The following is a 15,685-nucleotide window of genomic DNA, read 5'->3' as shown; positions in this document are numbered from 1 at the left end:
CAGTCATAAACATGCCGCAGTTTTTAACATCCCATTAAGGGATGTGAGGCAGAGGAAACTGTGCACTGATTACTGTTTTGTCAGGGAGATGCATTCGGGGCTTCAGTGAGGAGGGAGATTATATTAGTGTTACAGTAAAGCTGTAGAAGAGAGCTGAATTGGATTGCCTCAAAGGCACGCTTTTCTCTCCCTCCTCTATGCTGATAGAAATCCCATGAAGAGGCAATGACTGTCTGAAAGACAACAATGACAAATGTGATTAATGAGATGAGTCTGGTTCTGCTATGATCCTGAAACAAATCGCACCTTCACTGAGTCCGCTATAAAGCAGTGAGGCATACAATAATCCTTCCATTAAGACCATTGAGATGAAGCCACAGATGCTACCACAGCTTACACATATAAAGGTTGACTTCTTGTATGTCCAATCTCTGATCCTGATCCCCATCTTGCAGCACCATGTAAGCCTGATATCTGTGCCTGTGCTTGAGCGAACATGCTATCTATGAGTATAACCATGTGAACCCCATCAGCTCCCCCTTACACCCCAACCACTTGCTCAGAGTATATCCCCTACGCTGTGGTACACACTCCACTTCCTGCACCACTGCCTCTTTATTTATCCCATCTCTCTTCTCTGTCCTCCTTGTTTTTCACTTCACACACAAACTCTGAACCTGTCACTCAGCATGTGGATTGCAAATAGTCTTTTTGTTTGTGTGTGTATGTGTGTACGTTGCTGGGCCCGTTAACTTCAGAAGTGGTGGACCAAAAGCTGAAGTCAACCCCAGACTTTTCCTATTTACACAACAAAGAAATGGAAGAAACTGAGCGAGAGCAAATGAGACAGTTAAAGACAGAGGCCCGCAGAGAGGGAGAAATTCTAATTATCAACATATGAGTCCTCATTTACATTTGCAAAAAACTATGAGTACTTGCATCTGGCAGCTATGAAAAGATTTTTTTTTTTTTTTTTTTTTAAGAAAATTAGAAAACCTGCATTAATTAACAGTCGCACAAAGATTTTACACGACACAGAGATCAGCTAAAACCCTTAATAACCTGCCATGAAAAGCCAGTTTTAAAATAATTCTATCAATAATTACATCAGTGTCAGTTTGAGTGTGGCACCCTCCAGCACTGACATGCTGTATGAAGCATGTGTGCTTTGCTGAGCTGCTGTTACTAAGCAGAAGACCCCCAAATCAACTGATTCCTGCCGTGTCACTTGTGATTGTGTCTTGCCTGGGTGACACTGACTTGTCTGTCAGTTGCATCATTCCAGTTTATAAAGAATGCAAATTAAACATAGCTTAAATAATTTATTAGTAAGACACGTTTCCTCATGAGCTCCACACGGGCAGCAGTTTCTACTCAATCAACTGCTTTGTCTCTTGAATGCCGCCCTCGCCCAATCAAGACACAGATATTGACTATCAGGATGTGCTGCTGGATTCTCCCCATTGTGCATCAGCAAAGCAAACTCATTGTGATGAACTGCGATTGTGCTGAGATCACAATGAAGGTGGGGAATATCAAGTTGTTGAGTCAAAGTGTCTTAGAAATCCCTGAATGGAGTCCTCAATGTCGAGGCCAAACACACCTGTGCATATCCGCTTTCCATTAGTAGTGAGGCATACTAGATCCACATGCCACTGTGGCTTTGAGACCTATTTTAGGTTTAAAATGTCTCAAAGCCACAGTGGCATTACTAGAATTGTGAATCCAACTGGAAATGTACTCCACAGGCTGCAGCTTTATGCAGGTCTTAGCCATTTTCAGCAGTTTTTAGTGCAAGGCTGTGTGGTTGAGTCACAGCAGCCCAAATCTTTGGTTTTTGTTTTGGAGTCTACTTCCTGTCCTAGCTTTAAAGATATACTATGCAGGATTCTCCTAAAAACAATGTATTGACTCATACATTAGTAATCCCTCTGAATCATCACTCATGACCAGGGTTGCCACCAGTCCCTTAAAATACGGAATAGTTCTGTATTTGACAAGTAACTGGTGCATCCTGTTGTGAGTCATATTTCTGCGCACACACTGTTCTACTGTAGCAACTATGTGTTCACATGCGTGCAAAGACATGAGAAACATTAAACCAATAGAGTTTCAGAGAAATGGTACATCCCAATAGGTGAAGGCACGGTGGTGTGGTGGTGAGCACTGTCGCCTCACAGCAAGAGGGTTCCTGGTTCGATCCTAGGACAGAGACCTTCTGTGCAGAGTTTGCATGTTCTCCCCGTGTCAGCATGGGTTTTCTCTGGGTACTTCTTCCCACAGTCCAAAGACATGCAGGTCAATTGGTGACTCTAAATTGTCCGTAGGTGTGAATGGTTGTCTGTCTCTATGTGTCAGCCCTGTGATAGTCTGGGGACCTGTCCAGGGTGTCCCCCGCCTCCACCCAATGTCAGCTGGGATAGGCTCCAGTCCCCCCGCGACCCTCAAGAGGATAAGCGGGTACAAAAATGGATGGATGGAATTTGTGAAGGAGAATGTCACAGAGCGACAGGTCTGTCACTCAGCATCATCGTTGCCATGGTTACATTGACTTCGACACTCAGGACCACCGTTAGCATGCTCACTGAAGTAGCAATGAGGTCTTAAAGTGTAGGCTATGAAAAGTTTCTTTCAAAAGTTCTTAAAAGGTTTAACTTTAGGATTCTGCATAAAGCCCCCTCTGTCTTGCTCCCTCAAAATTTACCAAACAGTTTTTTATTGAGGATGCAGACATCAGGTCAAAGACATGGGCAAAATGTTTGGTCCAAACATTTTGCCCATGTCTGTGACCTGATGTCTGCATCCTCAATTTAACCGATGCAACTGTTTACTACAATTGACTCTTTTTTCCCCTTTACATTCATGTTGAAAGTAGCACAAGACTTTAATCTTGATACATAAAAAACAAAAATTGGTGCATAAAAATAGCCAGTATGCAGGAAATGAAGTGTGTGTGACACTCAAAATCTCATCAGGGAGGACCCTCAGACCACCTCTTGATTTCTTTCCCCCGGGCATGGGACCACTACCAAAATGTCCCTTATTCTAACGCCGGAATTCCACTGGATGCGTGTCTGTTGCAGAACGGCTGTGCTGGTTATCCGCTGCGTGGTCCACCGTCCGTCAACACCCACCAGCTGCGTTTGCTGTGCGGAGCAGTGCAGCTCCACCAGACAGCGGGAGTAATGAGGACCCACGAGATCTCCAGAGGAGTAGTAGGAAGACATCTAGGTGCACCTCCATGATTAACATTTCCTCATCCATGGTGTCAACGGGGTGAAATGATGTCTGAAAACCTCTGACCTGTTGACTTCAGGCCTGCCTCCGCCCATTATGACGTTTTCAAGGTGTAGTGCAGGGAAATATGATCCGCCGTGAACACTGTGTATTTTATTTTGAAAATTAACCGGATGTTTTATTTTGTTTCTATGCACGACTTCCTGCCCCGCACAATCTGCTCCGTGCTGAATTGCTGCGTTGTGCTCCGGCGTCCGGCAAAAATAGAAGTCCTGCGTCGTTGTGCTCCGGCGTCCGGCAAAAATAGAAGTCCTGCGTATTTGTTGCGGAGGGCTCCGGGAACGCCGCAGCTGTGACGGAGCCGGAACGCAGCACAACCGCAGCTGGTGGAAGCACACACATTGACTAGAATTGAAACGTATAGGCTCCGCTGCCGTTCCGGAGCGTAGACGCAATCCACACGCATCTGGTGGAATTTTGGGGTAACACACTGAAGGTGGCAACCCTACAGGACCTGCAGGAAATGTGTATTTTTTTAGACTCTGCCCTCTGCCTGTAACTTCTTATTTTCTTTTTATTTTCTGTGCTTGGGACGTTTATGATACAGCACTCGCGCAAAATCGGGGCTTATAAAAAGGTAGGGACCAGGTGCCAGACTTTAAGTAGCAGGCATCCAAGAGACACAACACTACAAAAAAATGCAAATAAAGTCAGACGAAACACCAAACGAGAGTAAATCTGGGACTGGCTTTTACTTTCACTTTTGCTGGGGGGAGTGTAATCCTGCAGCGTATACCTTTAAAAGTGAGAGTAGACCTTGCTAGTCCCTAATAACAGTAACATTCTTACTCTAAAGACAACAGAACCCAGGGCCTTGGACACTGGTCAACACTGATGGAGGGACCCCTTAAATATTTACCAACTGGACCTGGGACAAGCTGTTTTATGATGGCAAGAGATTTGCTTGAGATAGAGAGCATCAGCAAATGTCAGGGCGAATCATCTTAGGTACATCAATAAAACATAAAAAAGCAAGGCTTTAAAAACCTCTACGGTCCATCCTGTCTGATTTAGTATGTCTCTGGGATGTCCCGCTCTGAGTCCACTAATGCACACATACATGCATGCAACAGAAACACAGACTGAATCTTTTACAGGTTACACAAACCACCAAAAAGTAAACGAAATACCTGATATGAGTTCCCGTGATCACACCACATCTCGCCCTTTAGTTAAATTCACATACACACCTGTAAAGCAAAAAGAAGGAAAGTGTTAGAGCCATAACACACGTTATGTAAGACAATCCATAACATCTACATAAAAACAAATGCAGAGGCAAACCATGTCTGAGTGAACTGCAGCGCAATCATCTCTTCAATTATTTGTGAATATGAGTGTAATTCGTAGTCTCATTCTCAGATAATATCCCTTCAGTCTCCCACGTTTCCTGTCAGTCTCCATTACACTGTGCGGTCATGCATACAGTAGCTGCCCTACAAACAGCAGAGTTTGTCTTGAACAAAGATGGAGAGCAGCCTTTTGGTGTGCGAGGTTATGAACTGTAATGTGGTGGATCCTGGGTGATATTTTCCTGATACCTTTATGATGATTATCAGCTTGGCCGGAACATTGGCATTATCAGTCTGGCTGATTTGTCTTTTATCCGATTCAAATCTTGTTTCCTGGACCGATGCTGAACCCTTTCAGACACAGTACACTGGAGACTCTAAAAGAAATGTCACGGAGTTGTGTAAAAGTAAACTGAGCCACATAACATCATAACTGCTGCAACACACTGGTAAACATCTGAGTTGCCTGTAAAGATCTAGTCTGTCATCACTTTTTATGACTAGGCACAAAGAGAGATGTCCTTTGTTTTCTCTATTGTGTATGCCGTTTGCGTTAGAGTTTGAATTAACTGTGTGAAAGACTGTTTTGCCTTCAGGTACAATAATCTCAACCTTGATGTTGACAATGATCTTTTGGAAACAGCATCAAATAATTTTTTTCTATGGCAGTCCAACATGCTGCTGTTTAGCCTTGCTTTGCACATAATGTGGAAACAAGTGAGGCCAGGTAGCGTAGCTCCATCAGCAGGACAATGATATTCAACAACTCCATAACTTCCTTTTAACAGAGATAGAGACGGAGATAGAGATAATTCTATAAGAGGAACAGTTAGCTTGCATGTTGGAGCTATTTTGATCAACTACTGCCAGGCAGCTTGACTACATGGAGCATCTCAGAAGTCCCGTCTTCTTAAGGCTCATTTATACTCAAAGTTAGATACATATATGGAGACGGACAGAGCCTTCTGTTTGTAGTCTGTTGTCATTTTGTCGTTATTTATGCAGGTTTCTGAAAGCTTATGGATATGGACAAAACGGGGCAGTACCACCAAAGTTCGTAGGGGCAGTGTAGCATAGTCCAAGCCAGAAACAATCACAGGACACGAAGAAGACGTTTAAAAAATTGCAGAACAGAACGAGTGGGTAATATAGTGAGAAGAATTCTTCTGTCACGTCGCGCTGCAATCATTCGTCTTTAATGCTGCCTCCATTAAAAGCTATATTATACCACCTCCTCCACGTCGCCTCATTTGTTGTTGTCTAAAACTTCTGACTCTGGCCTCTAGTGCCATCTATTGGCTATATCTACGGCAACATAAAAAATGCAAAGAAAATATGAAGGCAGTTATTTTTACAACATTTGGAATGGACGTATCTATGCTGTGAGCCTTTAGTGGCTGCCAGCTACAGAACTCCTTCATAACTACACACACTCCCGTACATCCGCCTGCTTGACTACCATGGGTTCTAGAGCTTTCAGCTGCTCTGCTTTTATCAACTTTTATTGTTTATTACAGAATTGTTTGAATTTATGATCTATGGATATATGCTGCTTGTTTTTTAACTGTCTTGAAAGGTGTCCTTGAGTGCTCCAACAGGCGCATATGAATAAAATTAATTATTAATATCATTATTATTACAGTCACACGTGCCTGACATTGGTTTTCCTGCATTAAGTCACAAAGACGATTGTCCTCCATCTTAAAGGGATACTTTGCCAACTTTCAACCAGCTCTGCGTCAATGCAGTGTGTGTGATTGAATGGTGTCAAGGCACCCCCCATGCCACTAGCTCCCAGAGCTCAGCACCTGTTTGCCAGCCAAAGAGAAACCCCTCTTGAATAAAGCAAACTTATGTGATTTGTTTCACCCAGCGTGACACAGACATCGTTGAGTATTGGCAAAGTTTCCCCTTGCTAGTTAATCATACCTTTCCAGGAACAAAGTTTACAGTAATTGAGTGTGTGAGTATGAAATGTCATTCATCCCTTCATTTTCTGGAACCACTTATCCTGCTGGGGGTTGTGGGGGGCTGGAGCCTATCCCAGCTGACATTAGGCAAGAGGCAGGGTACACTCTGGACAGGTTGCCAGACTATCACAGGGCTGACACATAAAGACAGACAACCATTCACACTCACATTCACACCTACGCCCAATTTAGAGTCACCACTTAACCCGCATGTCTTTGGACTGTGGGAGGAAGCTGGAGTACCTGGAGAAAACCCACACTGACACAGGGAGAACATGCAAACTCCTGAATCGCCACACCACGTTCGAACCATGAACCCGGTTGCTGTGAGGCGACAATGCTAACCACTGCACCATGAAACGTTATGCAGGACTAATATAAGATCAGTCTCTCAAAGGGTAGTTTCCAAGGTTCACATTAATATTACTCATGTAATGTCAGGACAATTGTGTTGACATAAGAACATTATCTTATTAACTAATCAATTCTGAAATTAATGCATGCATAAAATTATCAATGACCTGCACTGTGCCTCCAGTCTTTCAAACCCTCCACAGATAATTTTCAGTATAGGCTCAGCAATTACCAAATTGCATTTCTAATGGAGTGAAATGACCTGCAGAGAACTTAAGAATTCAGGCAATTCTATCAGCATGGAGAGACCTTAAGACTTGTTCACCTCATCAGAGCAATCAAACAAATTAAACAGCCATTAGGTGAAACTGCAGAGCCCCACTGAGAATGAAGCAATCTTCTACCCACATGCTTCACAAACACCGCTGCAGGTATTTATAGGCAAAGAAAAAGGCAAATGTGCCACATGTGCTTTTTCCACACAGATATGAACTCAATAAAATTCTCGATTCATGAAAATAAATGTGAAATGTCAAGTTGTCATCACAAATCCCTATGTGGAATCAGTCATGTCATTATGAAGAGGAGGAAGGCATTTGCTTGCATTAAGGGTGGTTGATGGAGGGTGAATTATGGCGCTTGCTCTATGAGGCAGATTGACTCAAGAAATTCATCAAGGGCCACATAAAAGAACATCATGCAGCGTTGGCATTAGTGTGTATGAATATGAGAGAAAGACACAGATAGAAAGGAGGAAATTGGAGAGGAGAGAGGCCGTATCAGATTTCAAAGGGAGGTGCACACAGCAAAAAGGCGAGCAACTGTGAGATATAGCTTCAAGGAAACATGTGGGAGTGGATAAACACATGTCTCAGATGCTTCGGCAGACGATAGTATATGCCCCAGTCACAGATTGCTTCCCAAAGCACTCATTTTGCTTCATTTCCCGTTCCATCCTTTAGTAATGAATAGCATTCATCACTGCATGGATGTGTCTGTGGCTGCATACATGGGGAAAAAGACAGAAGGGGAGTACAAAGACAATGGAAGGACGACTGATTGTCTTTCTCCTCTACGCTGACATGCTGCACTGATGAAACTCAATAATTATAGTCAATAGGGCCCTGACATGCAACTCTTCTGGTCTCCACAATTACAGCCTGATAGTCTTGTACATGTCCTGTCAAGAAATGGACAGTTGTTAACAATCAGAGCAGCAGGCCCGGATGGGCATGTTCTCTTGAAATGAGTCATAGCGTTCATCATCCATGCTGTGCTGGTGTAGTCTGCTGACGGCTTGGAGGATCAAGGCTCTGTGCAGCCATTGTCACTGTCACCGCATGCTGACTATACTTCTGATGCTGCCTCCACCCCTCCCATCCCCCTGTGGTCCCGAGGACAAGATTCTGCTTCGCTGCACTGTGCCATGCAGTTTCAGCCTGGATTTCCCTACGAGCTTAACAGGGAGTGTAGCCCTCTCATTGTTTAGCACTTCAAAGGAAACAAGAGAAAAGAGAGGGGAGCAAGAGAGAAGGGGAGAGGGAGAGAAAAGGAGATGATAGACACAGGGTGAGAATGGGAACATGAAAAAGGAAAAGGCAGAGGGGAAGCAGCAAAGGAACAGAATAGGAGAGTGGGAGTGAAAATATGAGAGAAATAAGAAGCAAAGAGATGGACAGAGTTTGAATGCAAGTAGCTGCTTTCACAGCAGCAACACTGCCAAGTGCTACATCCTGTATGCCTGTCCAAAAAGAAAAGGTTCAAGCTGGACACAGAGCACGTTTTTGGGTTATACTGCAGCTATGATTTATTTCAGAAAGTGCAGCCCAAGTGTCAAATTAAAACAACTGCTTAGGTGGTTCCTTAAGTCCTATAACATTTTGCCAAGTGTAGAAATCCCATTTGGTGTTTTGGCCATCTTGCAGATAAACTGTCAATATATAAAGTGCACAGCATCTCTGTTGAGGCCATATGGTGCTTTTCTCTGCCTCCAAAATGGCCTCTCCCAGTGGCAGTGGTATATCTACCTCAAACCGCCTAAGACTTTTATCTATGGTGCTGAGGTCTCTTACCTAAAAGATAAAATTGGTGGTTTCAGTGCTTTCCAAAAACAACACAAAACCCTAATACGGCCAAGACAGTATCAGTTTAAGGCATCTAAGAATGACTTGGTTAATGTTAATGAAACACTAAGTATGGCAAACTGTTTGACATTTTTGGGAAAACACTAATTGGCTGTCTTGCCAAGAATAAGATGAGAGGCTACCACAATCTGTTCATTCATTATGAAACTGTAGCCAGGAGACAGTTAGCTTAGCTTAGCATTAAGTCTGAAAGCAGGGGGAAATCTCACAACAGACAAGAGTACAGAGGATAACTTTTTGTAAAACCATAACTTTTATTTTACACTGTCGTTTCGGTACAATTAAAACTAAAATAAGACTTTTTTTCTCTTTTGTATAGAGTCAGGCTTAATGTTTACCCCAGCTACCGAGCACGCTAAGCTAAAATAAGCTAACTGTCTCCTTGGCTGTAACTTTGTATTTAACAGACAAATAAGAGTTGAAAAGATCAATACCACATGTGTATTTCCCAAAATGTCTAACTATTTCTAAATGATACTGTATGGTTAGGGGTATGGGTAAGGTAAGTTAACCAAGACACTCACTACAACTACATTTATGGACAGATTGCTGTCCTGTGAAAAAGGAAACAAACACACAACTTGAGAATTGGGACAAATCATCTACCAAAAAAAAAAAAAATTATAACTTGTCAATGCACAAATTCTGTTTCTGGGGGGTGAAACATGATTTTTAAAGGATTTATAAATATATGAAATACATATTTCAAAAATATTTTGATCTGCTTTAATTTTTAAACTTTTAACTTTTTTTCTAACTTTAAACATACTTTAACTAACAGTACATACTGATAACATTGGTATAAAAATTTACTGTTAATCATCTTTATTTTATTTATTTATTTGTGAAAATGTCAGCCCTTTAAATATGTGTCCCAGATTTTTGTCAACTCTGTCAGATTTCTACAAAAACATAATTTAGTCAGGCATAAAGGGGTCAGCTACATCCCAACAACTCCTGTCTCACTTCCCGGTTTCCAAAAAGGCGGGAATGCTGCTCAGGTACTTGAACACTTTCTACTTTATGATAAAGTCACTATATTATACTGCTATCGGGTGTGTCTCAATTATAACAGATCAACTCTGTAGCTTTTCTAAATCAAAATGAAATAAGAATTCCGGTTTTAAAATGATAATAATAATAAATAAATAAAAAAGTTTTATGGCATTCATTCTACTATTCTGTATTTATTTCTTAATATTTTACATAGAGTTTTAGGAGTTGAGACATACAACAATTCATATCCCATCCATTTTTATTTTACACGCTGGTATCGGATCGGTACTCGGTATCGGCAGATACCTAAGGTTCAGGGATTGGAATCGGTATCAGGAAGGAAAAAGTGGTATCGGTACATCTCTAATCTTATCTCTGACATCCATCATGTATGTTACTTAAGCAAAACTTAAATCAGTGGCAGGTTGGCCCATTACGAGGGGGGAAATGAAAAAAAAAAAAAAACTAAAAAGGGTTTTGCCCCAGTTCACAAGAATGAGTGAAATAGAAAAAGTATGTGTTTGCGTGCTGGTTGAACTTCAGTTTTCATGATAAGTACCACATTTAATTATAGAAAGGACATTACTTAGTGGAAAATATCTGCTTTGCGGATATAATGAAGAATTATGAGGCCCATGAACTTCACCCCCCACCGCTCCACCACGCTCTTAATTACCTGTCTCAGAGCCTGGCTGTTATGACAATAATAGGGCATTCGTTAATCCATGTAGCATTAACAAAGAATGGCACATCTGCATATAATCACAATTCACTGGCTCCAAGGACTTTTACATTCAGAATCCAACCTGAAATTGTTGGCTTTCTAGTGAGTACTGTATCATTTCAATGCATTTTCTGGAATTGTACTTTGGAGGAAAATGCATTGCCTTTTTTTTTTTAGACAACCAGTTACTACCATTCATTTAATCTCTGCAAATATGTAAAATGACCAATGATTTTTTGCAAGCTAATCAATGAATTGTTAACTTATTTTCAAAAACTAATAACAAAGGTCCTTCAAAAAGTCTTGTGTACAAGATATAGACAGTTCAGCCACACAGCAGGAGCTATTGACTTAAAAGTAATATTCATAAAAAGGAAATAAGAGGAATGATGATGTGATTTATCTCTGCTGAGCCTCCTTGTGTGTGTCTTGCAGCTTTGGCCAAGTTTACACAGAAGCAGATGAAGAAGAGAAGTAAATCTCAATACAAGACAGCTTATTAAGTATGCATATTAATTATTGCATTGCTCTTTTCACATGTGTCCTCAGTTAAACAGCGTGTGCGTCTGCAGACATAAGTGGGAGAGACGCAGCACACAACAACTACACAATTGATGTCTATAGAAGGAAGAACAAAGAATCTACTGTAAGAATAAGGTGTGTTTGTTGTTGATCTGGAGGAGCATCTCTACAGGTCAGGCTGTCTATTTCTCATCATGTCTTCAGGGACAACACTTGCCTCAACTGTCCCTGTCAACACTGTAAATACAGTATCTGGCTCTTAAGAGTCCTGCATAACGTAAACAGGTATACCTTCAAAGTCACAATCATAAACAGTAGCCATCAACCAGCTGGAAGCTCGTGTGCTGCATTTACGTACCAAGAAACAGGCGAGGGATTTTCTAAATGTCAGGGCTAAGTCAACGCATGAATTAAATATTTTGTGCCGTCATTGTTTTTCATGTTACAAAAACACTGCACTACCAGCAGTCTGGTGTTAGACAAGGTTTCTAATGACAACAATTCCCTCAATCCAACCATGCATATCTCAGTACCAACAGAGATTAAAACTCGTCTTGATGAATTTGGCAAAAACATAGGGGGCTTTATTTTGAGATCTTGCAAGCAGTCTCTTGTTTCAGGCTCTTAGGCTGGGACTGGAGCACAGAGAAACCCAACAACAACACAACACAAGCTGGCCCAAAACTTAAAATCAAGTTGCGGATATTGCTGGGGTTACCTTACCTTTCATAAGCTTTAAAGAGTTTTTTGTCTTTGCTGGCAAACACTGTGCAAGTAGGGTATATTACTTTGCATGACAATTGAGGATTTATTAAGTCTGGGTGATGCTAATTAAACATACAGTATTAGACAGCCATAGTTGTGCATAGCAATGCAGTAGTGTGCATCTGCTCTTCTTGACAATACACTGACTGAACTTTCATAAGACTATAGCATCTTCAATTACAAAACCAGCTGATGCTGCACATCTAGCATCCAGCAACATCTGGACTGTTTACGTGCTTGGTCACCTATAATAACTCAGTGCTACACAGATCCATAGAAAGGCCAAAAAAAATGCAATTATCGCTCAACAAATGTTACTGTCAGTGTTCCAGAGTGGCAAGCCAGTGAGGGAGTATGTCCTTAACACTACACTAGCAACTCCTACTGGTTTCTCGGAGCACCTTCGCAAAGGCTGATGGGCTCAGTGGTGTGTAGCGAGACTTGTATAGCCTGAAACTATGCATGAAATGTTCCCATTAGTTTTCTTTTTTAATTTATCATGCATGCTAAAATTTGTACGACAAAACTTTTTTAACATGATAATAGTGTTGTGTAATGTAGGCCCCAACCACCCAACATACTGATAAAAAAAACATACAAGCCTAATTAAGAGGAAAAAATGCTTTGCTACCACAGGCAACTGTGCAATGCCATCAGAAATAATCATTAGCAAACGTAAGCATAATTACAAACAACATAACAAATTGCCATTGCTATCACTACAAGTACTACAGTACTACACTATAGTATGCTGCATTTCTCAATGTGGTTTGTCCAAGTGGTGTTGCTGTACCCCTGCAGAAGCCATTGCATGACTTTTGCGGGTAGCTACAGTCAATGTCAAACACTGTGCTGTCTAACTATTTTACTTCAAAATGTTTTAAAACATGGAAACCTAGAGTGTAATATTAGGGTTAACGTTTCACTCATTTATGTTGTATTGCATTACTGCATGTATGTTTTCCTCAAAGTCTGTAAATAGAGATCCAGATCCCGACGTTACAGCAGCAGGGAGAGGATTAACGGTAGTGCATGAGTTTACATATCTAGGCATAGTAGTAGATTCACAGCTCACATTCAAAACACAAGTCAAAAAAGCTGTGAACAGACTCAAATTCAATTTTAGACACATCAGGAGCAACCTTATGATGGAGGCCTCAAAGTTGTACTTCAATGCAATGACACATGAACTACTGTGTGACCAGCTGGACGCAGACAGGCAAAACCCGTACAGAGACCATATAAACAGGCACTCAAAACATTGGATGAAAAGTCAAATTCATACCATCATTGCAAAAGTTTTACAAAATATGACTTTTTTAAATTGGGAAAATATGATCAAATTTGCAGATATTTTATTTGTATATTAAATACAAAATTCTTCATGGCCTGGCACCGCCTCCACGCCATGAATTCATAAACAAAATCAGAACTCATCTACCAGATCTACCTCCGGGGTGTATGTAAAATACCACAGAGAAAAAGCAGCTTTGGACAGTCAGCCTTTTCCAATCCAGCAGCACACACCAGGAACATTGTATCTATACATCATTCTCCAAATCAATAAAATGGCGGTCACTGGACAATCAAACATGTTGTCATGACCTGAATTAGTGGTTATGTCCTTGTTTTCTTACTGTATGTTAGGGCTTATGTGCTTTTGTATTGCACGTTTTCCTTAATGTGTTTTGGTTTTATGGTGATGTCATTGTTTTATTAATAGTGCTTATGTCTTGTTTTTGCTGATGTTCCTTACTATGTGCTTTGTCTATGGTTATATGCTTGCTCTGTGCTTATGTGCTCTTCTATGGACATGCTATCAATCCGCTTTTATCTGTGCTTGTGCGCTTCTGTGCTTTTGTATGTTGTTTTAATGTCTTTTTCTTGTATACAAATATATCATCAACCTGACAGGGACTGCAGATGAAAATGAGCCTGTATGGCTAAATCTGGCACATTTACATGACGTAAGTGATCATGTTAATTAATATGCACTGACCCTTTCTAAATGAAATAAACACAAACATAAACATGTAATTTATATAGAGAGTAGTAGCTTTCCTTTATTGCATATTTGTGCAGTATACTATAGCTGCCCTTGCTTATGATAGATTATATAATAGGAAATGACACTTGGCAGGTTTGGTCCCCCCAGGTCCAGGAATGCTTCAAAACACGAGTCAGGTTTAGGCAGAAACTAATGAAGAACCACGTGTCTGCCAAATGTTAAGTTCAATCAGTCAGTGACTTACTTGGTTGCTTACTGTACGCTAACAGTCATCAAAATGAATCATTTTCCAGAAATAATCCTCTAAACACCCATACACAAATGCAGTCACCCTGCATGTAATGTGACACCTGACTTAATGGGATCATTCATTAGCACTGCCGGCACAGGGTGCTAAAAGCAGCTCCTCTTTATGAATTCACTCAGCATATGACACTCACAGTCTGACAGCCTTGGACCTGTGGTGGAGGCCATTAAGCTGAGATATTCCTTATTATTAACACGTGTCTCTGCTGATGTGCTTTAATGGACAGTAAAAGCCATTGAGACACTCTCTAGTGAGAAAACAGCTACATTCAAACTGCCACTTTGGAGCAGGAGTGTGGACAGACTCAATAAATGAGAGACAGCAAGACGGAGAGATACAAAGTGACAGAGATCTTTCCATTTAGTCCAGGAAATTACAGCAGATGCCATTAAACCCCATAGTCAAAGTAAAAAGACTAATACGATTTATTGAGCTTTATCCTAACTCTGAGCTTTCGTTCTCTGAACCTGCAACCACGCTGAATTGCCTTCAAACTACATGGGTTGCTTGATAATTCACATACTGTACATCTGGAGGGATGTGTGGTTGGCTGAAGCCTCGGAGGGAGAAGAGTGGGCAGAGGGACTTCATTGGTATTCATTGTTTTTCCACAAAGAAGCTTGGCTCTTTTACTTGAACTCTTGCTCTTTCGCTTTCCTGCATCCAGAACACAGATGACCTTTGTAGCACGTGTGCAGAAACAAAACACGGAGAAATGGGGCTAAGTTGTAAACCAAAAGTGATAAAGATTAATGAGCGCTACGTGGTCGCTTTGTTGGTCCTTTTTGGGGGTTATTTTAACTTTTGCATTCCTTACCCTCAGGTGTACCCTGTCTGTTCTGATTGCTAAAAAAGGCTGGAAACACTAAAGTCTCTCTGCTGTCTGCCCCTCTGCCCCAGCAACACCCTTTGTTTACTCTGATAATTTGTTTTGGGAGAATGGTACAGGTAGTCTTTTTTTGTGGCTTTGCTTCTGTTGTGTTCAGTTTCCTTTATCCTTAAGTACTCCAAACCCAATAACTGATTAGCCTGGGCTGAGACCTTCTCTTCTTACAAGCCACAGCAGCAGAATGTCTCTAAAGCAGGATTTATACTTGTGTGTCAAATCTTTGCAGAGCCTACACTGTAGCCTACGCCATTGTGAGCATTTATAACTGTGCGGTGGTGTGTCTGTGTCATTCTGCAGCTACACCGCCAAACCACTAGTCGGCGTCAGGGTTTCTGTGAAGCGCTGTAAAGTTTAGTTGATTCAAAATGCACCAAAAAACACATTAAACATGGCTTAATAGAGACAAGTACACAAATC

General features: G+C 41.2%; 1 protein-coding gene across 1 annotated transcript in view; it reads right to left on the bottom strand.

Moving 5' to 3' along the window:
- LOC126407096 (protocadherin-15-like) overlaps positions 1 to 15,685 on the bottom strand; it is a 329,125-nt gene that overhangs the window by 280,061 nt on the left and 33,379 nt on the right. Inside the window, exon 2 of the mRNA XM_050071779.1 lies at positions 4,428 to 4,487. The gene's annotated coding sequence lies outside the window, so the exon portion shown is untranslated. The remainder of the gene's footprint in view (positions 1 to 4,427; positions 4,488 to 15,685) is intronic.

The sequence above is a fragment of the Epinephelus moara genome, chromosome 19, assembly GCF_006386435.1.
Source record: "Epinephelus moara isolate mb chromosome 19, YSFRI_EMoa_1.0, whole genome shotgun sequence".
In the NCBI taxonomy this organism is placed as follows: Eukaryota; Metazoa; Chordata; class Actinopteri; order Perciformes; family Serranidae; genus Epinephelus; species Epinephelus moara.
Note: the sequence above shows the minus strand (reverse complement) of the source record. Positions and strands in the feature narration are given on the sequence as shown.